Genomic DNA, 25,739 nt, shown 5'->3' on the forward strand with positions numbered 1-25,739 from the left:
CATGCCTTTCGAGTGGCTCCTGATGAATTCTGTGCGCGAGCATGGCACCATTAAACAGAGCGGTCAAGTTAGAATCTGGTCCCTGATGTCCGCAAATGACCACTCTCATAAAGTCACCGAGCACGCACTGTTAGCAAAGGCTTCAACAGTTTATGGCGCAAAAACCTCCCAACGGCCTTGCCGAGCAGCTCAGGCATGGACAAAAAAAAACATAATGAAGCAAAAAGATAACATGAAAATAGCGCAGTATAGCTTATACCCACGATGGTACTGCTCGCTTCAGAAATACTATACTATACTATGCTAGTTTGCCAGTGCGGTGTAGCGACGGGTCACGTGACGCCACACGTCCCCGCGAAAAGTGGATGCGTTAATTCTAATGTACTCCGCGTCGCAGAGTCAGCTATGAGCAACTGAAGGTCTGGGCCACTTTTCGTACCCCAGCAGAATACGATGCATAGTAGTGACGACAGAAACGACAGCGGCAGACTGCAAGTTCTATGGTGCACGAGGAGCGGCGAAAAATGTTACTGCACTGCAATCCAGCGGTCTCAGATTTTTGTAGCCATTTTACTGCTGCCGGAATTCATGTAGCCACACTCTAATGGTGAATTCCAATCGCACGCCCGGAGCGGTCTGCACGCTCTGTGACAGAGCGCCTCAATCCGGCGCAGAGCGCGCGACCTGAAATTGCGATTGGAGTACACTTGCTCTGGCCAGAGCATGTAGGGCGCCGCTGAAAAAGAACGTCACGCAAACTTCCGGTCGGATCCGCCGATTTCGGCGGAGCAGTCCCGACTGCTCCACGGAGCAATCTCGGCTCGGAAACCGCTCCCTGTCTACGATTGGAAGACGCGATCCGTGCCTCAGATCTGCGTTTGGAATACAGTTGCTCCGAAAAGAGCAGTAAACGTTGCTCCCGAAGTGCTCCAACTCTGCGATTGGAAGTCACCATAAGTCACATCCGAGGAGGCGTATGCTGTGAAAAATTCTTCCTGCAGTGGCGAACGCGGTACAGTGCGTACTTAGTGGTCGGACTTTTCGATTTAAGCCGAAAAAAAAAACTACAAAAGCACGCCAAATCGAATTTTCGGAGTTTGGTTTCTAACGAAAAGGGTCAGTATCTGACATGCACGCCGCAGGTAACTTGCTAATGACCAGGAGATGATTAAAGATAATAATTAACTCAAAGATAAAAGATAACTAACTCAAAGGAGATCATTAAAAAAAAGTACAGACGCCAGATGCTAAGTTGGTACACTTGGATTAACGCAGTTGTGCGCTTTGACGCATTGTCCGCTATATCTTAATTGCACGCTTCTGCGGGCCAGAAGGCTCCACCTTCTCGCCGCCTGCTAGCGAAGCGCTGTTTATTCGCTGCCATCACCCGCGTAGGGGCAGTTATTGGCTTGAGTAAGTTTCTTCACTGCATAATGGCAACCGACCTGATACCATCCAGAAGCGTCACGAAAAAAAAAAAAAAGTGTCATGTTCTGGCTACCGCGACGGTTCAGAGGGAGTTCCATCGCTGCCGTAAAAGGCAGGACACGTGATTCCCCCACCGTCGCTCATCGCAGCGCGACAGCTTAACTCAAACATGGCAACCCAGTTTTTGGAAGTAAACTTTTCTCTGACGGCTCCTCATTTCAATTACGCAATTTATTTCATTGGTCATTACACTTCTTTCTAAAAGGACAGCACTAAGTACGGCCATTTTAGCGGTAATTACTTATTTATTTTATTTATTACAGTTACTTCAAGGGCCCTTAATTGGGTGAGGGTGTTACATGCTAAACAGACCGCTTGTGTTGATATGAAGGCCACGATAAAATTTAAATGACTTTTGGGCGCACAGAAGTACCACATTTTATCACCGAAAAAAAAACACATCAGTAATTGACCCGTAAAAATAATATTCGCCCTAAACAAAAAAAAAAAACATCTAAACTGCGTTCTAAGATAAACGCCGAAAAAGAGCACCCAATTTGCAGAAAATAAAAACCGAAAACCCGACCCCTATGCATACGTAAGGGGGGCCCACTGAACACGCGAGGGGAAGTAGCCTTCTTATGCCGTTGCGTTACGTTATGGAAGGGTCCAGACAGCTTTACAGTTGCACTCATTTTCAAAGCTGTGCTGGTCATCAGCGTGACGCTAGAAAAGGCTATGGAAAAACAAGTTCGCGAGAATAGTCATAGTTATGCTCGTTCCCTTTATATAGTGTTTCCACAACGCCGAGAAGGTTCAATGAAATGTTGGTCAGTGCAAGCGCACCAGCAGATGCCCAACACAGACACGAACATAGGTGGTGGTCTTGTACACGTGAGCAGGCAGCACGACCTATGCCAATTTGGCTGTCATCTGCTCTACTCTGAACAGAACCAATTCAAGCCACCATCGTGCATGGTATGGACAACGTGCATGGTATGGACAACGTGCATGGTATCAACAACGTGCAAGCAATGACTACGATACCTGCACATAAACGTAACGACGGGAGAACCTCACAGGCACAATTCGACGGCGTTCACAGCCGGAGAAAAATAAAAGAAGCACTCAAGGAACACAAGAGCGAAGCTGAAACATGAGGACACAAGGGAAGAAAAAAATGGAAGCGATAGCCTTTCGCGGACTTTACGACGTGTTCATCAAACAGGTTTCCCATCAGCGGCGCCGTATATCAAGACCTACGGTGCAACCGGTCGTATAACTCGCGCCACATCGAGTGGCTGCGGTATGGAGGCAATACAGAACATGAAGCGCGAGCGAGAAAAAAAAAATGTATCAAAAGAGTACAAAAGTATAACTAGAGTAGCGAAGTCATTTCTAACTCTGGTGCACCTTAAAAATGTCTTTCGAACTTGACGCATACGCTCAGGTATGGCCAGCTGTACTCGGCAGGCCGAAGCGCAGAAAAATTTCGCAATTCTGCGCTTGAAACACACTTTTTCTGCTCTTTCTTCTGTGCTTCCTTCTCGAGGGGAGCCGATTATCTGTAATCAACGACACCGCGTCCTTTGACGTAGCGCTGTGTTTTCGTTTCTCGCCGCCCACGAAATTGCTGTTGGTATTTTACACCTTGCCGCAGTGAGCGTATGTAAACAACAGGATGCTCAAACAAGAAAAAGGTCAATTATAGCGGGTGAACTGCAGAAGTGCTTTGTCTTCTCCCGCTCTCTCTCGAGAGCTGAGCCCTTGCCACAGCCATGGCGACCACAGATAGAAGTAAATGCCTGTTACCGCACTCAACACGGCACCATCTTTGGACATATCACACATCAACGAAAGGATATAAGTCAGCGGTTCATTGTTTTCGTCAAACGTGAGAGTAACGAATAAGTAAAAGAAAAGAAATGGAACACCGAAGTACGTTTCCCACGGGCTTTGGTCACGTATTCGCTGCCAATAAAGCATGTTCGCAGTCACAGCAACCGTTTTTTTTTTTTAGAGCCAGAACCGAACAGCTTGCATGCTGTGCGCTCAAGAAGGAAATGTTTATATAGCCGGTGTTCCCCTTTTGAAAGCCGCGTCAATGTGTTGCTTACAATAACAACTTTTGCAATAACCCTGAGTTTCAGAGAACCACGCTGCATACTTCTTTACCTAAAGTGGGATAATTAAACTCCTGCAGAAAGGGAGATTTTGTCGCTCCCTTTGATTTTTCTGCCCTACTCAAGTATCTCACACGGAGACTTGCCGTCATGGGAGAAGGGTTAAATTTGGAAGCCTGGCGAGTCGGTATAATTTCATACTTTTACGTCCATACAGTACAGGCTTTGTCTGATGTACAAGTGTGCCTTCAGCTGTGCAGCTAAAAAGTATGGGAGGAGTAAGTTAGAAGGAAAGGAAAGGCGCACACAATTCGAATTGCAGAGCCCTTCGTAGGTGCCTCTCTGGCGGTGAATCGGACACCAGAAAAAGCACTGTGCTGGCAGTGAGAAAGCGAGTGAACGGCAGGAGAGGTCCATGCCTGGCGCTGGAGTGACGGGCCAGTCCGCATGAGCAAAAATGCCACTAGTAGAGCGATGTGCATTGCAGTATGGATTTAAATGCAACTGAGATTATAGCAAGGAATGAAATGCTTTCCTTACAGACAGATTCAGCAGTCCTTCCTGTCTGCAGATTGTCTCTTTAGGTTGTCAGTGTTTTGTTCGCATGGCTTCCACATTAAATAGTGGACAAAATTATGTGGGTCGCAATGAGCCCAGTGCGTTTGCACTCACTCCATTGTCCAAACAGCGATTTTCCACAATAAGGAGACAAGAACACTACCCTGGAAATCTTGGTCCCTAGAGAAAGGTGTCCACCGTTCGAGACGCCCATATCAGCAGGGGTTGTATTATTGGGGAACCATTGTATATACGAATATGCTTCTGAGAAAAGTAAACGAAACGTTGCTTTCTGATTTTAATCGTATGAAGTATGCGCATGTCAAACTTCAATTTTTGCGCCGGGCACCTCTTTCTTCAGAAATATTAACGTTTTGAAAAAGCAATACCCTGGAAAAAGCATTACTCTGAGACAAAAGAAAAAAGAAAAAACCGCTAAAACCGAACAGCGTGAAGGAAAGAACAACCCAAGGGCTGGTTAACTTTAACCAGAGCGTTTATTCTGTGAGCCGAAAAATAAAAAGAAACGTAAAGAGTAAGCACTCAGATGTTGGCTGGGGGTACGTGTCAATTTCTCCCTGGTCCGTTTCACCCATCTTTTGTTCCAATGATAGAACTGCTGGTGTCGTTTTCTTGGGAGGTGCTGTTTGCAGGTTTTTTCAGCGTGTATAGGCACTATACTTGTCTTCTCTGCGGGAATTTTTCGGACTCCAGTGTTTATCACATGGAGAAAAACCTGGCGACATTCCTTCCAAGGGGTTTAAAGCGCACCTCAGTGTGGTGATATTTCCTCTGTCCTGGACAACGAAATCACTTTAAGCTCTGGCACTGCAGGCGTAATCATCTTAGTTCGTGTCTGAATAGACTGCCTGAATGCACATTTGAATGCCGAAAAGTGAGCACCATACCTTTTTTTTTTCTCAATTTTGATAGTGGACTCATTTTCTCTGCAATAAATTTAATTATTTTCATGAAATGTGAGTTATGCCTAGAATAATCATTCATTCATTTACAATAGATATTTGAAACATCACTGAAGCATAGCTGAACGAATTTTGTGCTGCTGAAATGTTAAAATGTCGTTTAAATGCGATTGTGTTGAATCAAGTTTTATCACTCGCATTGCAGTGATATCCAGCACCTGTGTTTTATTTCAAGTAATCTAAATACTTACACATGGAAGCGCAAAAGCTGTCTATAGTGTGTTTGTGACAAAACAACTTGATGTTTATGTCCTTGGATTGTGAGAAATAAAACACTGATGGTGGAACCACTTCAATGGGAGGCATAAAACTGTTTTCAGCACAACGGCAACTCAACGACAGAATATTTCGGCAGCACAACAGTAATTCAAACACATTTAAATGACGTTTTAATGTTAAATGTCAAATTTTCAAAACAGCATCTCAACTCAAGAAACATTAACGCAGTTTTAATGATAAAGCATGCACAAATTCTCAGAAAATCTCAAGGCGGCCACAATGTTTCTACAACGGCATTACAACAAAACTTCAACACAATTGCTCATTATTAACCTAAAATACATCAGTGAATTGTCACCAAAAGTTTTTGTAACGAAAAATGTTTTCAGGCAATTTTTCGACACCGGCAAAGAATTTTGAAATAATTCGCTCCTACTTTTCGCGTGACATATTCCTACAATCACAGCACTACTGATTTAGAGAATGAATATAGACCAAGTAGCAAGCTCTCTATCTCAGCGCCCAGCGCTTGGTTGAACACAACCTATAATCCGCAGCATGCGCCTTAAGAGGAATCGAGAGACGAAAACGGCGATATTGAGTTACCGGGACTGCAAGTGTATGAGACGCACCGCAAATGAACTATGTCGGGGCGGTTTTCTCCGCGAGCAATAGCAACTGAAATGGCTGCGCAGACGCACGCGGCTCGCCAGTGCCGGTTCACCGTCTGCAGGCTTTCCCGGAAAGTCCGCGCGGGGCCGTTCCAAGGCGCGTTTCGGCCGACTAATGAGGTCCACCTTTTTGTACGGGTATACTGCAAGCCCGCAGAGCACCGGCCGCCTGTCCAGGCGCGTAGCTGCAGCTGCGCTAATGCGCCTGAACAGGACAAACACACATGCGACGGCCATGCGCGCTGCTCCCTTCCCAGTCCGAGCAAAATCACGGTCATGCAAAGGGGCCATGTGGGAGAGGACTCACCATGATGAAATTTCTTTCCGAAGCTCTCCTAGAGCGGGGCAATTCACCGGACGGCTATGCATAGAACAGCCAGTCACGGCTGACTCTGCAAAAACACAAGAAAAAGAACAAATCTGAAGGAAAGCAAGCGGCGAACAGCACGTCTTTGATAAACACGCAAATCGACTGCCGCAGTCGCTAGGAAGATCCGCATTATCTGCAGATATTTTCTCGCTCCTGGACTTTTTAGAACGCACATTCACTCTGACAGAGCCGAAAGGCGAGCGGCTTATCAGACTTTTGCAATAGGACAGGACTTAAGTGTCGCCAGAAACCCACTGGCTGAACGTTGTTGCAACCAGAAAGCTGGTTGGATTTAGAGAGGCAAGTAACGAATTGCTGATCTCTTTTGAGACAGGGCATTGGTGTTTGGTCAGCTGGCTTCTTAAATAGCAACGTTTAGAAAGAGACCCCTGAAGTTTTTAACGGAAACCATACTCCCGTTCAAGGTGATATTTTGTTTGCTGTACCGCTTCTCGGTACGCTGAATTACTCCACAATGCAGTTTTACCAGGGGTGGTTCTACACTATGAAAAGGAACAGTCAGGTCAACCACGCTGAAGGCTGTGACCGAATGTTAGCATGCCTACCTCACCGTTGCTCCCATTCAGCTGAGATAATCAGTTCGACTTTATTTTATTTATTTTTTCTGCGTACCTCGTTTCCTGTTTTAACAAAACCAAACCGCGAGTTGAGTTAGGAATGTCCTGTAGCCAAGTCAATAATACTTCTATCGCGATAGGCAGGCGCGCGACTATAGGTGGATTAAAATAGCGAACGAGATGATAGCATTATAAGTGATGGCCGACGAAAGAGGCTCCAGTGAATTTCGAACTGTGCTGGAAGAAGTTTTATTATTCTTGCCAACGACGCCCAACAGAATACGTACCTAATCACCACACGTTAGTTAAATGCATGCACACAATAGCGCTCTTCGCTTCTTTTTTTTAAGCGAAATTTATTGCCCCAGGGCATCAATGATGGGTGAAGGTGTGATTCGTTTCGCTTTTCATTTTGACAGTCATCAGACTGGCAGCTCGCCAAACAGAATGTTAAGATTTAATGAGCGTATATTTGGAATATTCTGAACCACGCCGAATGTAAAAAAAAAAGTGTTTTCAACACCTACTGCTATTTTCACGACGAAGTGCGTCCACTGAAAAGCTCGGTTCAACGACGTGTCGAACAAAAACTGCCAGCGAGTCTCCTCAGCGAGTGGCCATGCGATTGGGTATGCATGCTAAAGAAGGGATCACGGTGGCGGCGGCGGCGCCAGCGAGCGCCGGAGCCAGCTCGGGCGACGACCATCGGTTCAGCGAGTCGAGGGTCCGCATTCAATGACCCCACAGCCATAAACGCGTTCGGAGTGGACTGCCCTCTAGAGCTTAGGCAGTGCTCCGTCGGTGGTGGTGTTGTTCGCTTCATCCAATAAATTGTGTCCAGTTGGCTCAGCATACTACACCAAAGAGGCAAACCGCGCTTAATGAGAATGCCAAGACAATTCTTTTTTTGCGCTGTCCTGCCTGCAGAGTACTTGTGTGCAGGTGGCAGCGCAGCCACCTATCTTGTCACGAGTGCAAAGGCCTCGGGCAGTAAATGCTTAATTTTCGGATGTTGAGTGTTGTTCATTCTCGCTTTGTAGAAGAGCGGATTACTAAAAAAACTGACAAACAAAAAACAGGTATGGGAACTAAAACAAACTTAGCAAATGGAAAGCGGATGCACATTTAACGCACTCTACAATATATCCAGACATTGTCTTGATTGTTTTGAATTTTCTTTTATACCACCCGGTAAACTGAGGAGGTCTAACGTTTGCTAAGGTCCAAGTCCCAAGTGCTAACCTGTTCTCTGAATTGGTTATACTGCTATAAAAGTTGCGACATGTTAAACTGGCCAAATCGAACAGCTCTGTATGCGCTTAACAAAACTATTCCTCAAGGGGGAAAAATACAGCCCGTGATGGAATTGAGAGGCCGTGCATGCCGCGCCTACATTCAGACATGCGAAGAGGTCGATAAAATGCTAGCACGAACTAGCTTTCAGAGAACCACTCCTTTTTTTCCTCACGAGGTAGGGTGGAAAATCCGAAGTAATTCATTTAACATTGGCGGAAACGTCGAAATACGATGCGCGCTATGTTGAACCAAGAAATTTCGTGAAAAAGAAAACATCAATTCAAAGGGTCTTTATGTTTAGTTAACGAGATTAAACACCCTAATATGCGTTCCAGGTTTCCCTCTATCTGTCTACATCACACATACATTTTTACCTGTTGTCGTTCAAAAGTTAAAAGTTGCCTCTTACAGAGAGAGTTTCGCAAAAACATTAAAGCTCCGCAATACAAACCAAGGAGCCATTTGGCATTTGGTGACGCATGCTTAACATGTAAATTGATGATCTCTCGTTTATAAACTCGGCCGTTTGACATAAAGCTGGCTTGTCCCAACCATAAGAAGCCAGCATACAATTTGAAGTTATGATTGCGCTCAGGTAATGCATGTCCAACGCATATACAATATCTTGGTGCGAAAAGAGCAGAAACTGACGGTGGATTTGCGTAGTCAGGCAAGATGCGAATTAGGTGCGCTAGCACTTCGGTTTTCACTTCGGCGTTCGTATCCATTGTCCACGGATGGAAGATGTTCGTATAGCGTCAATAGGTTAATGCCCATATATGCGGAATCGGTCATCCTCTACTTTACATTCATGGATCCCTGGGAGTCCTTATACCACACCTGGTGCAGCGGTCAAGCGATGCACCACAGCCCTGCGATTACAGGTGCAATCATTAATTCAACTGCCACCAGACACGGTGGGCAGTAAATATATATACACACAAAAAACACAAAACGATAAACCTTCTTGGTTGGTAGAGGTAAAATGCGAAATTGGAAAACGCCCCTTAATATATATATATATATATATATATATATATATATATATATATATATATATATATATATATATATATATATATATATATATATATATATATATATATATATATATATATATATATAGCCACTATAGCTAGCTACTATAAGTGCTAGCGCACTAAAGATTCAAAACGAACTGCGCCGAACACAATAGCCGTGAAAGAAAAAAACGCATCACAGAAGCAAAGTAATCGAAAGAAAATGGTCATTCAAGTCCAATTTAGCACCCGTGGCAAACAAGCAGTGAAGAGACGTGGGCACGAAGCTTTGTTCAGCTTTTAAGAACAGCTCAAGAATACAAACAAACAGGTAAGCATGAGAAACGTGCCAGCACTGCAGACTGGGCGTCATTCAAATGAACCTTGTACAAAATCGATGCAAGGCAAAGTGCTGAAGGGGAATGCGTAGGGACTATTATCACTCTTCCATAACCACTAAAAGACAATCTACGAGGAAGCTTGTTTAAAAAGTCAGAAAGCGCAGAGGGTGCGCCGAGCCATGGGCTTCAAATATTTCTGATACAGAGAATAATGCAAGTTTTGTGCGAAAGAAGGAAATATTTCTCCGTTGTTTTTCTGAATTCATTAGGAGGGGGGAAATTTCTCACGCGCTTACTGTTTCCTCAGCTCATGTGATGTTACCCGCCGTGATGGTTCAGTTACTGTGGCACACTGCCACCGAGCCCGAGGTCGCGGGTTCGATTCTCGGCCGCGGCAGTTAAAGGTCGTTAAACGCCGTTAAAGGTCGTTAAAGGGCGGACGTTCAAGGTCGCTAAGTTGTCAAAATCGACTCAGAGCGCTCTCTAAGGCCCACCTCATAACCACTTGGTCGATTTTGAATTGTGGAACTTTATAATTGTTATTAATCATTACTACTTTTTGCTAACGCCACCATAAACAAACTTTCACGGGAATCAAGAAAACGGATGTTACATCTGCATATGCACGCCGCTGCATACAACCGCGCGTTGGGGCAACCGTTCATGCTAAACGTCGTAAATCAGTTGCGAAAGCAATACCTTTCCTGGAGTAACATTTGTCCACTTAATGTACCCATTATGTCGTTCTAAGTTGCGCAGTTAATGACGGTATCAGAGAGATTTTCATTTACAACAAACCGCATGTTCATTCTTTTCTTCTGCCAAGAAACTCAGCCTGTTAATAAGAGCATGCAAATATACGCACACGTTGTATCAAACAAACCACGGTGCGGCAGCTGCCAGAAGCGGGGCTTCACGACTTGGCAGAGGGTATCTCCAGCGCTCCCCATTCAGCTGCCCCACTGATTAGCCGAGGAGTCTCGTAAGTTTTCCCTGCGTCAGCTATTCGCCGCGGAGCGCCGGTCAGGCGAGAGAGCCCGTGTGCACGCGCCCGTAGGCGCGTCATAGGAAGCGGACATTTGACGCCGAAGAAGATTGGCGGCCATTGCTGAGTGCGTACATGCGCGGTAACGACGGTGAGCGCGCCGTCGATACGCAGCCCCTAGCGGCCGCTGTGTAAGGAGCCGCAGCAAACGTCCGCGGAGGACACTTGTACGCGCCTGCCTTCAGCGCGCTGCAGCCAGCGGCATAAAAAGCAGCGCCGGAAACAAAACACGCCAGCCAGGCATAAAACCCCGCGCGGGCCTCTCAAGCAGGCCCCCTCTGGGTCCCCGCCGTTGCCTTCTTGCTGCAACGCCCCTCTCAGTTTTCCGGGCCAGTATCCATAAACTTAGCCGATCTTATCAGTTCCCAGGGCAGGAGCCCGAGTCTTCCACAATTCAGACAACACGCAGCCACGCCGGCCTGGTGGCGAGTTTATGCATTGTATACATTAGCGGAAACCGCAACGGCTCCGGGGTTTGCTTTAAGACGCTCTCCGAGGATTTTACGATAAGGGTCGCACAGCCGTATACCGCCGCGAATAGACTGGCGGCGCATAAACATGCACACATGCGCGCGGCCCATATCGCGCTCCGGGCGGGACTCCACGCCGCTACGCAACGCGTCAGGCGCCCTCTACTCGCGCTGATGAAAGTGGGAGATCGTCCCCTCCCTCCACACCCCGGACCGAAGTGCGCGCCCAATGCCCAGCTGTACTCGTCGCTCTGGCCGCACCGCGTAGTACATGAGCACGCATGCCTGTGGTTCACGTCACTAGCACGTCGTGGAGGCGCGGAAACTGCGAATAAATAAAACAGAGCGAGAGAAGCTGGGTACACAAACGATACCAAAACGAAGGAGAACGGGCAGGGATATTCGAGTGCACCGACTCTCCTGGATGCAGAGATATGTCTGCAATTGTGCCTTCTTCACGGGACAGCATAAGCTCGTCCTGGACAGAGAAGGCGGCCTTTATTAGTCATCGCGACTTCTGGCTCGAGGCCGCCACCGCCCAACGGCATCTCGGGCGCGTGAACTTTCCAAATGAGCGCGTGAACTTTATGGCAGGCCTACTCCAGGAAGGCTAAATGCAGCTGGCGATAGAACAAGAAGACGAAAATGAAAGACAAAACAGCAAGGGAAGAGATCGACTGCCCCCCCATAACAGCTGAATCCATGTCCCGCGGTCGCCGAGTCGCTTTACCGAGTGAAGAACTTTGGGAGGCCCTTTTCTCTAGATTGCTCCCTAAGGCGACCGACCGCAATCCGCAGGAATGCATGCGCCCACGTACGGGAGGCCGGGGCGTGGGCTCGCCCGGCCATTTCCCCCGTCAGCGTCACGTCTTTGCCCAGAGCGGCGCTGTTTATGTAATTAGCCTCATCCGCAAGGGCCCAGAATATCTGGGCGTGACGTGGGAACCAGGCCAGCTTACCTAATCAACGAAATCAATTGTAGACAATGAAGACCGCTCGTGACGTATGGGCCTCTACGCAACAAGGTTCGAGGCTTAAAAACACGCTTTATCTCCGTTGCATAAAGGAACACAAAGAGTGCCCACGTAACGTAATCTAAAGGTTGAAAAAAGAAAAAAGAAACACAAGGTACATGTGGCAGGATAAAGATAAAAGAGGATACTGCTGCCGAGGGGTCAACCGCATAGATTAAGCAGAAGCATCTCGTAATAAACTACTTGAGGTTTATTACCTTGCTAACAATTGCACATCCGCGATAGGTTTCCAAAAGAATGGTGTAGAGCGCTGAAAGGGACCATGAACGACGCGGCGCAAATGTAATCAGTATAGGTCTGTTCTGGACATTCTTCCTCGCTGCGAGAAATGTGTCCGATACTGCGAAGCACCCAAGAGTGCATGCGGTCCAAAATATGCGGATTTACTTAATTGGGAGGAAGCGTGCTGAAGCTCTATTGTACAAACTCTACTGCTACCTGCCCTAAGTAGATGCATTCCCTGACAACTTCCAATGCTTCCTTGTCTACTGTAAACTGTTGTGCCCTTCCGAGAGAGAGAAAGAGAGAGAGAGAGAGGAGAAAACGTTTCCCGACCCTGGTCTAGAATATTACTTCAGATTTCTTGGTATTAATTTTTAGCCCCACGTACCTTTCCGCTTTGCCTGTTTAGGTCCTCCATCATACTTCGCATCTAGCCCCCAGAGCTACTTATCAAGGCAATGTCATCCACAAATCGGAGCTTATTAAGGTATCCACCGTCAACTTCCCGTCCCGAACTACCCCCAGTCCAATTCTCTGTATGCCTACTGTAAACAGGCGGTGAACGGTAGCAGAGAGAACGTGTCCTCTTTCCTGACACCATTCCTGATTGGGATTTCATCACTTTCTCTATGAAGGACTAAGGTGGCTGTGAAGCTGCTGCAGATATTTATATTAAGAAACGCCAAAGCATGAAAGGCATTTAACCCCATAGATAGGACAGAACTGGCAGAACTGTCAAAGCTAATCAATGAGCGTAAGGTAGCCGAAATAAGGATGTATAATTTGTAGAGAATCGAGAATGCTATCAAGAACGGAGGTAGCCTGAAAACGGTCAAGGAGAAACTGTTGGTATAGGCAATATATATATATATCTATATATATATATATATATATATATATATATATATATATATATATATATATATATATATATATATATTTATTTATTAAGGGAGCCAACAGTCACCGAAACCAAGGTGCATAGGGGAACGTTAATTTTTTTTTTCTTTAATGTGTTATGCTTATAAGCATAACACATTAAAGGAAAAAAAAAAGAAATTAACGTTCTCCTATGCACCTTGGTTTCGGTGACTGTTGGCTCCCTTAATAAATTTGTCAAACGGGCCCCTCATTTCCATTAACTTGTCTGCGTATATATATATATATATATATATATATATATATATATATATATATATATATATATATATATATATATATATATATATATATATATATATATATATATATATATATATATATATACGGACGAGAAACAAGGAGGACAATGTCATTACCAGTCATTACCAGTTGAAGTAGCCGAGGAATTGTTCATTAATCTATACAGTAGCCGAAATACTCAGGACCATATCACTGAAGCAGTGATGTAAAGTAATTGGACATACCGCTGGCAATGAAAGCGGAAGCAAACAGAAAACCTTACAAGCACTACAAATGGCGAAACTGGCAGGTGAAGACCACGCAACGGCAGATCTGTTAAGGACAGTGGGGAGATTGTGGTAAGGAATGGAGGGTGGGGAGGAACACTTGCCACCTTGTATACGCAATGCCTCACGACCTCGAGCGTACCGGATTGGAAGAACGCTAACATTATGTAAATCTCTAAGAAAGTGGGCGCTAAGGATTTGAAAAACTACAGCCCCATCGGCTTACTGTCCGTTGCCTGCAAGACATATGTCAAGGTAATCACTAATAGATTTAGAGCAACCTTAGACTTCAGTCAACCAAACGACCAGGCTGGCCTTCGTAAAGGCTACTCGAGAATACGTCATATTCGCCCCATCAATCAGGTGATAGAGAAATGTGCAGAATATAATCCAACACCTATATATAACCTTCATACATTACGAGAAGACATTTGACTCAGTTGAGACCTCAGCAGACAAACAGGCCCTACGGAACCATGGTTTAGATATAATAAAGGGCATGGTGCATATGTAATAATATCCTTCAATCATATAGTGTTACATAGAGTATATTACTCAAAGTCTAGTGCGGTGCACTGAGTTGGCCAACACGCTGGAACACAGGAAAAATGCGTCACATTCAGCGTACCCATTTCAATGATTATGAATTAACCGGGTTCTGCCATGTTTAGTAATTTCAGGTTCTACTCATACGGACAGAGAGCCAAATATATAATGAACGCCGGACTCGGCTTATTTTCGAACACTCGACAACTGTCATGTCCTTGGGTTAACCACATGTAACTCATTTTCTCAAATGCCTGGCGTCCACTGCCAGCCTGCAGCTGTCTTCACCACTGTGCGGAACTGTGCAACAGCTGGGGACAAACTAAATGTAGTTTTTAAAAGCTCGCTTCTTTGCCCGAAAAATAATTATTTTGAACAAGTTTTTGCTCCCGTTAATGATATTGATGTAGCCTTCAAGAAAGCATCGACCGAAGGCTGATCCATTATGTACGCACACTTATTCCAGACTTAAACTTATTACGGTCTGTTATATCCATATCACATTTATGAACCGTAACCTTCATAGCTTGTTCGTAATCCGCGAAGTGCTACAAGAAGGTTAAACTGTATTTCAGCATAGCGTTGAGGCAGCTGCAGCTACCAGTCATGGTATGTTACACACGAATGTGGTACTGATGGCAGCCTGAATGCGATATTTAAGCTCCACTGGAACGGCGATTTAAGGCAAGAGCAATTTTAAATAACTTACGAACAACTGAAGAACTTCGTACCATACTGAGCCAGCATCTCATTTTCCTTTTTATGTCCATAAGAAGTGATAGGAATATTCACAAATCTTGCTGAAAAGAGAAGTGGTAGTAAAGCTTCTGAGGATGCATACAAAAACACAATCCTGGTTTGTAATTCGCGCATTATTATATATGGGCCCATAGAGAAAAGACTGAAAAAAAAAAATGAGATCAAGAGTTACACGATTAAAGAGAATACGCACTTCCACAAAGACTGCCAGCAGACAATACTGAGCAACAGTGACAATGTTCAAAGCATTTCTCGTGAGAGTCAGAAGTCATGGTCACTGCACGCTACTGCTCATGTTACTGATTGCACATGCATAGGCCTAATCCAAAACCAGCCCGATTTATTGACGAACTGGTGGAGCGGGGAACTTGGATAAAATGAACGCCCCTGTGGGCACTATCACCCTGCGGTTTGGAAAATAAAATAAAACAAATGGCGACCACAGTTTTGAGGAGAAGGAAGCCGCTGCCGGGCAAACGCTTCAAATGGCGTCGCATAGTCGAAGGAAAGCCAACGCTTAGATGAGCCGAAGTCGAGCGCCAAGTCAGAGACGCCGTGATTATGGTTCGAAAGACACAAGAAAAGCCATACTGATTATGATGTCACGTCAGCATTGTTCCATGCTGACTTCAAATTTAAAGTTGTGGCTGAGGCAAGCTTGGTCAGTCTGACATCGCGAAGGGCGTAAGAACAGCTAAAACAACAACAAAAAACAAAATCTATTATAGCGCAGCAAACACACTAAAATAAGAGATCGCGAAAACGTGCACGTTTGCTGTGGGTAGCAAACAAATAGCAATACACTACAGAGAATGCACCGCTTGTATATTAGTATTCATGCAATTCAGCATGGGAAAAAAGATTGTGAAGTTTTTCTCTCTACAGGTGACACGCACGATCGAATCGTAGCACACAGACACAACATTTGCAATCCTGGAGTGAAATATTTAATGTACTCAGCCCTGACAGCAATGACGGACATGAAGAAAGAATGGCTGCTTGGAAAACAAGGCCTGATTTGAGAAAAGCCAGGGCCTGCTTTGTCGACGAAAACTGCACTTAATGGAAAGCTGATTTCACGTGTACAGTATAGCCGAGCTGCATTCCTGAGTTTCCGTCTTCCAGCCTGCACCTTTGTTCTTCCCATCCTCTGACGTCACCACTCGCACATGTATTTACGTACACCACTGCACATAGTGCGTAAATTCGGCACAATGGAAACGAAATGACAGCTACGTCGACGCAAGGTGGGATGTCAATGAGACCTTCCCTCCTTTTCTTTCGCAAGCAACAGCACTAGAAATGCTGAAACCACACAGTCGGTCATACAGACACGAACTTAGATGGCTAAAACTGACCTAAGAAATTGCAGCCTAAACTAAAAAAAAAAACAAAGCCAACCCACTAACGTGACTAGTTCACAGTTTCTATGTTCCACTGTGCCTGCATCGGCATCCGGGTGGATACCGCCACATTCTAGCATAAGATGTTCAATTGTTTGTTTGCCATGTGCAGCGCCATCTCGTCCGGAACGAGCAACTGTGACTCTCGCAAATGTAATTATTTTTCGTTTTGTTGACGTGCGCATAAATAAAAATTAATTTATCAGTGGAAAAAAATTAAGGCCATGCCAATTTTTTGTGACAACATTCTGGACCAAAATTGATCACCTGTTTCAACCTCCCGCGTTTTCAAGCGTCAAACGACGTGCACTCGGCAAGACTAGCAGCTCTGCAAAACAGGAAGCATTCCAAAAATATGACGCGCTTCTTCGCTAAAATTTTGCAGTGCAGGCATCTTCAGACATAACGCGATTTTGAGACACTGTTGAGCGGCAACGACGCATCGGTGGTGAAGCGAGAGGCCCCACTTCGACGGGCGCCTCCATGTTGCCACGTACGGCGTTGAGGCGCACAGCATTTTTTTTTTTTTGACAAAATAGCGTTCGGCGCTAACGTTAACCCAAGATGCAAGGCGTGCCCTACATTTGCGCTTGTGAATTTCGACGCCTCAAGGTTCTTGGGGGCCCCAAGGCTCGGGACCCCTATATTATAAAACTCTTGTAGAGCGTAGGCGGAGACAGGACCAGTATCAAGCCGTCGCCGACGCCCGTCACTGCTTGCCCCCGTGCTCTTTGGGCGGGAAACTGGAAGGCCGACCGCTAGCGGGAGGCGAGCGGTCAAGGCCAGGAGCCCTGTCAAGGTCACGAGCCTTATAGCCTTTTCTGTGTAACTGACAAGATCATCGTCACCAAATTCATTACTGATACCGACGACCAAGTCAGTGTCCCTTCTGCTATGTTCCACGACCGAACTTCACGGTCGCTTATTTACCTACTCGCCATGAACGACACACGCACTCCTGTCTACCATCAACGGTCTGCGACTCTGAACTTGGGCCTCCGTCGAGCTTTTTAATGGCTTTTCATGACGGCCAACGTCCGCACGTCTATTTTGGTGCCGACTTCCTGCACGAACATAGTCTTCTTGTCTATACGTCAAACGTCGTCGTCTTCTGGGCTCGACTACTTAACTCTGTCCGCGGTCTTGCTGTGCAGGCAACTAATGATGCGGCTCCTTGCTATGCCGCGGTTGCTGAACTTGCGCTCGGCAATTTGCTACGAGAGCACCCTACCCTACGGCTCCACCGTATTGGACTCTCCCTATTCAGCAAAAGGTGTGTCACCATCTGGTCATCACCGGCCCACGTGTCCTTTTCCGCCCACGTCGACTTGCATCGGACAAGCTTAAGATCGCTCGGGACGAAATTGAGCACATGCTCGAGCTTGGCAGTATTCGACCGTCTTCTAGCAGTTGGGCCTCTCCACTTAACATGGCCCCCGAAAAGACCGGGGACTGGCGGGCATGTTGCGACTACCGCGCTTTCAATTCACGCAACATCCCTGACCACTACCCACTGCCACATATCCAAGACTTCATCGCGGCTTGACATGGCAAGGCCATCATCTTGAGGATCGATCTCGTCCGTACCTACCACCAAATTCCAATGTCGGAGGAAGATATTCCGAAGGCAGCCATCACAACACCTTTTGGCCTGTTCGAATTCCTTCGGATGCCATCCAGCCGCCGGAACGCTTCACTATATATTCTTCGAAGGTTTCATTGACAACGTCCTCCGTGCTCTGCCCTTCGTTTTTGCTTACGTAGACAATCTTCTTGTGGCTAGCACATCTATCCAAGAACACTTGCACCGTCTGCGCCTTTTGTTTGACCGACTCTCCACCCATGGCTTCATCGCCATCAACAGTACTAAAAGTGAGTTTCTTGTCCCTTCTCTTGACTTCCTTGGTCACCACGTCGACACAAGTGGCGTTCGACCGCTCCCGTCTAAGATGCAAGCGACAGTGGATTTTCCGCAACCTACATCTGTTTCTATCCTAAGCCAGTTCCTCGGCATGGAGAGCTACTACCGCTGTTTAAGCCAGAATTGTGCATCCTTGGTCGAGCCCCTCGACCGCCTGCTTACGGCGAAAAATAAGACGCATCCACTCCAATGGGATGACGACGCACATACTGCATTTGTCGTCGTCAAACAAGCAACGGCCGACGCAGCTCTTACTTGCACACCCTACGAAAACAGTGACCTATACAGCACCCATGACGGACGTTTCCAGCAATGCTGTTGCAGCAGTCCTTTAACAACACACTTAAGGTGTCTGGCCGCCTCTCGCTTCCTTTTTTAAACTCATGATCCCTACCCTGACCCGTTAAAGGGTGTTCAACCGGAAATTGCTAACGATGTACGAGCAACGCTTCCGAGACTTTCTTGAAGGTCGTGCATTCGCCATATTTACCGACCACAAGCCACAGACGCATGTGATGGACCATACCGACAGCCTCTACACCCCACGAGAAATTCGTCAGCTCACGTACGTGTCGGAATATACCACAGATATTCGACACGTCAGCGGTCCCGCAAACGTTCCCGCTGACACACTCAGTTGTGTGAATGAGGTCACTACGCTTCACCCGATTTCTTTTCATGACTTCGCTGCCACCGAGCTTACCGACTCTGAGTTGACTCGTTTGCGCGTGTATACCACATCCCTGCAACTCGTACAAGTCCAAATGCAAAATATCATTTTCATCTGCGATTGCTCCCCGGGTTTTTCCAGACCACTTGTGCCTGAATCTTTCCGCAAGCGGATTTTCAACACCTTGCAAAACTTGGCTCACCCTAAAATCCGCGCTACGGAAAAGCTAGCGGTGTCTCGCTACGTGTGGCCCTGTATGAACGCTATGGTTTGTGATTTGGCGCGCGCATGTGCTTCTGTCAACGAGCGAAAGTCCGCCGTCATCCCACTTCGCCAGCCAGTTGTTTGCTTCTATCCGACGCCCGCTTTGATACGGTCCACATCGACCTGGTGGACCGCTTCCACCATGACAACGTCACCGGTACTTACCGGTGTGGACAGGTACACCCGTTGGCCTGAAGCAACACCGCTTCCCAATATTTCTACTTCCACCATCGCGTCTGCTTTCCATTCAACCTGGGTGGCCCGCTTTTGATGTCCGCCTACAATCATCACAGACCGCATCATACAGTTCGAGTCGTGTCTCTTCGCTGAGCTCCTTCGCCTTCCCGGCACGACTCGCCTTGGCACCACCGCGTAACATCCCCTAGTAGGACGTTACCACCGCCACCTCAAGGCCGCATTCACCGCCCATAGATGCTACACCAACGCAGTGGGTTCAGCGCCCGCCTCTCACTATATTGGGCATACGCTGCGCCTTCAAACAAGATATCTCGTGTTCAATGGCCGTGCTTGTTTGTGGCACCTCACTTTGCCCTCCTACTTACTTCTTCGAGGTTTCACAATCACCACCCAGCCCAAGTGAGTGCATACAATTCCTCCACGAAGTGCTTCACGTCACGACCCCAGCCATCGCGCCCCGGGACACCCCGACAAGTTCACGTCTCACCTGGCCTCAGGACAGCCACTCATGTTTTTGGCCGTTAAGACTCCCACCACAGCCCTCTTCAGCCGCATTACCTCGGGCCCATTCGCGTCCTGGAGCGCCGTATATTGACACAAACGGCTGTGCCGATTCAGCAGCCCTGGAACGGCTAGAGCCAGCCTACCCTGCCAATGACTCCGTAATTCTTCACCTTCCTGCTCGACTCTCCGCAGCGACCACGGAATTTACCGAGTTCACTGGCGCCAGCACCTTAGCCTCACTCGTCGCCCAGCTCCTCGCCAGCAGTGGAGCCCTGTAGCAGCGCGAGAAAGACGGATACACGAGCGGCGTGGCAGAAAAGCTCGGGCTCTGGGCCGGCTCGTAGAGATTAGAATAAACCTGCTCTGGAGTTCAGCAGAAGGCTGGGTACGGGTCCTGTCCCCACCTGCGCTCTACACTCTCTCATACTGCGAGCACTACACCGTGAGGTGCGCAGATCTCGCAGCGCGCAACAGCCAGCGTGTGATACAGTTTATTTAATTGAGCGCTGCGCTCAAACCAAGTCTTGTGCAGCGTACTCGTTCCGAAGCGTGGGGCGCACCGTTCAGGCAGCGCTACAGGCAGGAAGCAGCGAGAACCGCGGCTATGCTAAAGGAGGTTCGTGCCGCTGGGCAGCCGATCTTATGGTGCTCACTTCCTCCGGTGGAAGCAGCTCCCGAAACGGCGGAGAGAAAAGGGCAAAATAATAACGGGAGCGAGTTGGGCCGCAGGGATTGAGCTGCCGCCTTGGTTAATTATTTAAGGGCATCCCGATGGCGCGCCGCAGGGAAACCTCGGCCCTGCTGCTCGGGGGCCTCCTGCGGGCTCGCTTCTGACCGTTACTATAATTAGGCATCCGCGCGCGCCCGCAAAGTGTGGTTCATTTGATAAGTCGCGGGTGTAGCCCGCCCCCGACCGAGCCGCCTTATCGAAGTGGGGCGCCTTCCAACGCCGGTGCGCCGCTTTTATGACTCTCGCTTTGAGCGGAATTATGGGAAGGTTTGGGGACCCATGGCTCACGCAGCTCTCCCGGCCCATAACAGGTGCAGCAATGCGCAGGCGCGCGCGCTGCTTGATGGCGGCCGCCCGCCGGTCGACGTGCTCCCTCGTCGGGCTAATGAAGGCCTCATAAAAAGCCGGCCCCAGTCGTGCCATTGCCGAGACATGACTCCGGCGCGTCGGCGCCTTCATTGTCCAGAAAACCGAAAGAAAACAACCAGAGCCACTGCAAGCGAGGCCAGTGTGGATATTTGCCCCGGAAACAAGACGAGCCAGGGCTTGACGCTGCAGGGTGTGTAGAGTGCTCCATAGAATTGTCTATGGCTCGCCAGCGGTCCACTGCGGAGTACGCTGGCGCCGTTTACGAGTGGCCTCGAAAGAATATCTTACCGTGTATGAATCATCATTTTCTTCTCGTAGTTCGAAAAAACAATATGGAGCCCAGCACGCAGCGAGCCGTTGGAGCGCTATAGGCAGGTGTGCAGGCGTTCGATTACACCGCTTTCCGTACGGACAACGGCACGGTGCCTGAATTCACCTCCCCGTACCGATTTTTTTTCGAATTTCACAGCACGTCTTGACTCCAACAAAGAAAAGAAAGTGACGCGGCGCCGAGTCCTAAAGATGAGGTTGCAAACCCTCTTCTTGTGGGAGGGATGAGCATTGGCAATTGTTTATATGTACTCACCGCGACTGCGGATATACTGAAAGCTATTTCATGTCGTCACTGGAACAAGGTCACTCTTCCTTTTCGACCTGCCCGAACGGATGCACGCGGTCACGAAGAATAATGTATTTTCCTTTTCCTTCCTCAGACGTGGGAGGACAGAACCAGGAGATGCCAAGTTTATCGAAAACGAAAATTCTGCATGACTGTCCGTTAGAAGCCCCTTCCTGACCCCTCGGCCACCCTGTTTTATAAGATATGGGTTAGAGCTATGACATATGCACACAGCTCAGATTACAGAGAGCGCCCGTTCTTGGCTCACGGCAGGCGAAAGCACAACGTCGCGGAAGTCTCAGCTGGGAATTCTCAAAGCGCCAGGACGGTTCCGATTATTGCAAGCACACTAGCTTATTATGAATGTCAAGGTTACGGGCGCAAGCCAGTCTCGAACCGTTCTTTGCGCGCAAAAAGCCCTCAGTTTTCGGCCGCTGGTCGTGGCTCCTCAAAGAATGGTCAGTGCGAGCATGTTTTGAGCGACGAAGGTTCGACGAACTCCATAATGGCGCGACGTATGCAGTTATGCGCGTTCGATCGCAAAGCCAGAAATACGAAAAAGCCCGCCTCTGGCAAAACAAACGTATAGCTGGCCACACTTGCGAAATCATATTTTCGTGTGACCTAGTGTGTGACTAACGTCCATTCCCCATTTACACCCACACAGTGGCCTTGCGCCTTCCTCTAAGAAATAAAGTAGTTTCAATCAATGAATCTCAACAATTCTTCCCAAAAATTTCAAAAATAGGACCAATCTCATTTGCAGCAAGAAGTACCCACGTAGATATAAGCGCACAATTTGGTAAGTTATTCTGTTTTTACACAAGCCTTCGCATGACTGCATCGGCGCCAAAGACGTGGTGCACTTTATCGGCGCCACGAGTACGGGTTTGTGCAGAAGTAAACGGAGCGTGTTCCGTAGGTGCAACCGCATTCCCGCTTTGCCAGAAGAAATTCATGCTGTCTTGACGTGCTGCAAGCGGTTTGCTTTATGTGACATCCATGTGCATTATCCATGTGCCATGCGCGCCTCACCGGCGTTCGGCGGCACCTGAGAGCCGTGAAATTCCTTTATCAGCGAACCAGGGCCGTCTAATCACGCGAGCACTGTGAAATGAAGGCGAAGGGGCGCAAAAAAAAAAAATCTGTACAGTACGGAATCATTTTTTCCACAGGTTGTTTTCTTGAGTGCGCTATGAAATAGTCTAGTGTTGTGACCGATGTACATATCAGGGCTGGTTTCAGGGCTGTAACACCGGGCTTGTGTAGCCGTGTATTATAACACGGCAGGAGCTGTACACTCCGAGCACAGGGCGCTCCCCGAGCAGGGCCAGAGCAGGGCCCGGGCGCGGCCAACGCCCAGGCGCAAAGCGCGCGCGGCCGGCGCTAATTCATCCGGTCCGGCGTCGCCTTCCCGGGCCCCTCGCCGAGGCCTGCGCGCCAACCTTCCTCCCTGGGCCGTATCTAATTATCGCCCCGTAAAGGTTTATTGCGTCCTGGCCCTCGCGCCCGTGCGCATTTTCCGCGTACCATACCATTTCGGCGGCGCTGATAATAACGGGGGAAAAGAGCGAAGGTGGCCCATAAATAATTTTTTTTCTCTGCTCCCGCGCCGAAGCCTCGGCCATGTAGCGGAGCCGCGTGCGACATTTAAAATGTCTCCGCGTGTCTTAGGAATTATAACCGCAGATAAGGAGTCCGGAGAGCCCGCACAAAGCCGATAGCGAAAGAAGGCAGAAATTATATACACCGGGAGATAGATGTTTATGAGCGCGGCCGCGACACGCGGGGAAGCGCGTCACAAAGCTGGCCATCGCTCTTCCATGGAGTAGAGCGCGGGGCTCGCACCGCTCCCCTTTTACCTGCCCGTTGGGCCGGATATTTCGCGGTTTCCTCGTGCGCGAGGACGCCCCCTCGCACCGTATCGCACGCGACGAGGGCCAGCGTGAGACGCCGTCGCATTCCGCCCGTTGGCGGGGTCGCGGCTTCAACGCGTATCTTTCGCCAGCCAACCGTCGGTGACGGCAAAGCGATAATGGCGCGGCGATGCGTTGCTTCCATTTCCTGCCTTCACTAGTTACACCAGGGGCAGCTTATAGGACGCACTGTACCGCTATGCGCTCCTGTTTAGTTCAGTCTTTCTTCATTTATTGCAGGCACAGCCCAGGTGGTGAACCTGCAGCAGAATAATAAACCAGTTCATTGATATTCTGACGTTATTGCATTCTCAGGATAATACGACGCAATAGAATGCGATAAAAAAAAGACATGCTGGCGTTCATCAGAGGGCTGCGAGGATTTTAATATGATCCAGGAATAACAAGCGTGAACGTATTCCTTGGGTCTATTCGAATGACGGCGAATGTCACGCAGCAACATATGCACACTACGGAAACAATCGAAAACGCGCTAAAGGGCGGCAGCGATACTTTACATTCAACCACTCGCTCAAGAAGGGTCAAAAGAGGCATAGGGGGCGCTCGCTCTGAAGCCTGCCCTCGAATCGCCACACAAAGAGGCTTACTGCACCGGTATCTTAAGGGGCGAACAAGTTCCACACGTGTCAGCATTTCGCCGGGTATATTGCGCAGGAAGCGAAGTTGTGCAGCCACGCATTGACGCATGGAGACACACACAAAAGAAAGGGGGTATATATATATATATATATATATATATATATATATATATATATATATATATATATATATATATATATATATATATATATATATATATATATATATATATATATATATATATATATATATATATATATATATACACACGCGGCGTTATTTAGCAGGAGTACCAGCAGCAGCGGCAATGACGAGCAAGAAGTGGCCAGTGGGAAATGAGAGCAGCGGCGCCGGGCGCTTTTGTCCATTAGCAGGCGCGGCCCAGCGCGGACGTCGTCAGCCGCCCCGGGGACGACGGCGCAGCGACGACGCCCGGCCCGCAGTGTCTTACTCGGAATTATTTTCTGCAACATCCTCTTTTCAGCCTTCTCGAAAACTCACGATTCATTTCTCGCCGCTCCTCTGCCACTGCTAAACAAAGGGAGCAGCAAGGAAAAAAAGTGGAGACCAGCTGTAACTGACTTGTTTCCTACTGTTTTCATCAAGACGGGCACCGCCTTCCGCTTCGAACGGCCAATCATTCTTGCGACACGGCGGAGAAAACAATAACACAACATGCGAGACAGGCAGAAAACTGTCCGGATAACCGAGAAACCAGAGAAAGAAGAAATCTTTTCTTTAAAGGGGGGAAAAAAAACGAAACAGAGAGAGAGAGAGAAAGGAGAAAGAGGAGAAGTGGAGAAATCATTGCAGCATCCAACTCATTAAAACTTCGCCAAAGTGGTCATCGGAAGCCGACGTCCCTCCTCTGGAAACCTCCCCTTCAAAGTTGCGCCGCTTGCTCCCCACGAAGCTATTCCGCTCTGAAAAATCTTCGGGGTGCGTCGTCGCCGCTGCCGCAGAACACGGATACACGCAGAATCTCTCTCAGGGGCTCCGTCGCGCACTTCCTCCCTTTCGCTCGCCCTCTTCCGGCGACTCTCGAGATGTCCTTGTGAGGTGAAGCAACAAACGAGCCAAAGTGCAACGTATACAAGTTGGTTAGGCGAAATGTAGCGCCAAGTGACTGGCCATCTGGGACCGCGCCGCGCGAATCGAAGGCGGCCAAGAAACCGCAAAGTCCTCTCCTGCTTCCCCCCACCCTTCCCCTCCCCACACGGCGAGCAGCGGGAAGGCCTCCGCGGCCACGAAGAGCCTCTGGCTTCCAGTCAATGGGAAAGGAAAATGACTGCAATGCCTCAAAAGCAAAACAGAATACCTAACACAAATGGCGACGCTGTGACTTTCTCGGCAGTATCAAAGTGAGCGTACGCTCAAACAATGTAGCTAACCCGAGGATCCTGGGAAGCGCTCTGTCGCACCATGAATCGTCGCA

The 25,739-nt window shown here is 48.0% G+C and overlaps 1 protein-coding gene across 2 annotated transcripts in view; it reads right to left on the reverse strand.

Moving 5' to 3' along the window:
- Positions 1–25,739, reverse strand: part of zfh2 (Zn finger homeodomain 2) — a 253,865-nt gene that overhangs the window by 140,338 nt on the left and 87,788 nt on the right. For both annotated transcript variants that reach the window (XM_077646983.1, XM_077646985.1), the window contains exon 3: positions 6,290–6,374. The gene's annotated coding sequence lies outside the window, so the exon portion shown is untranslated. The remainder of the gene's footprint in view (positions 1–6,289; positions 6,375–25,739) is intronic.

The sequence above is a fragment of the Amblyomma americanum genome, chromosome 1 (genome assembly GCF_052857255.1).
Source record: "Amblyomma americanum isolate KBUSLIRL-KWMA chromosome 1, ASM5285725v1, whole genome shotgun sequence".
NCBI lineage: Eukaryota > Metazoa > Arthropoda > Arachnida > Ixodida > Ixodidae > Amblyomma > Amblyomma americanum.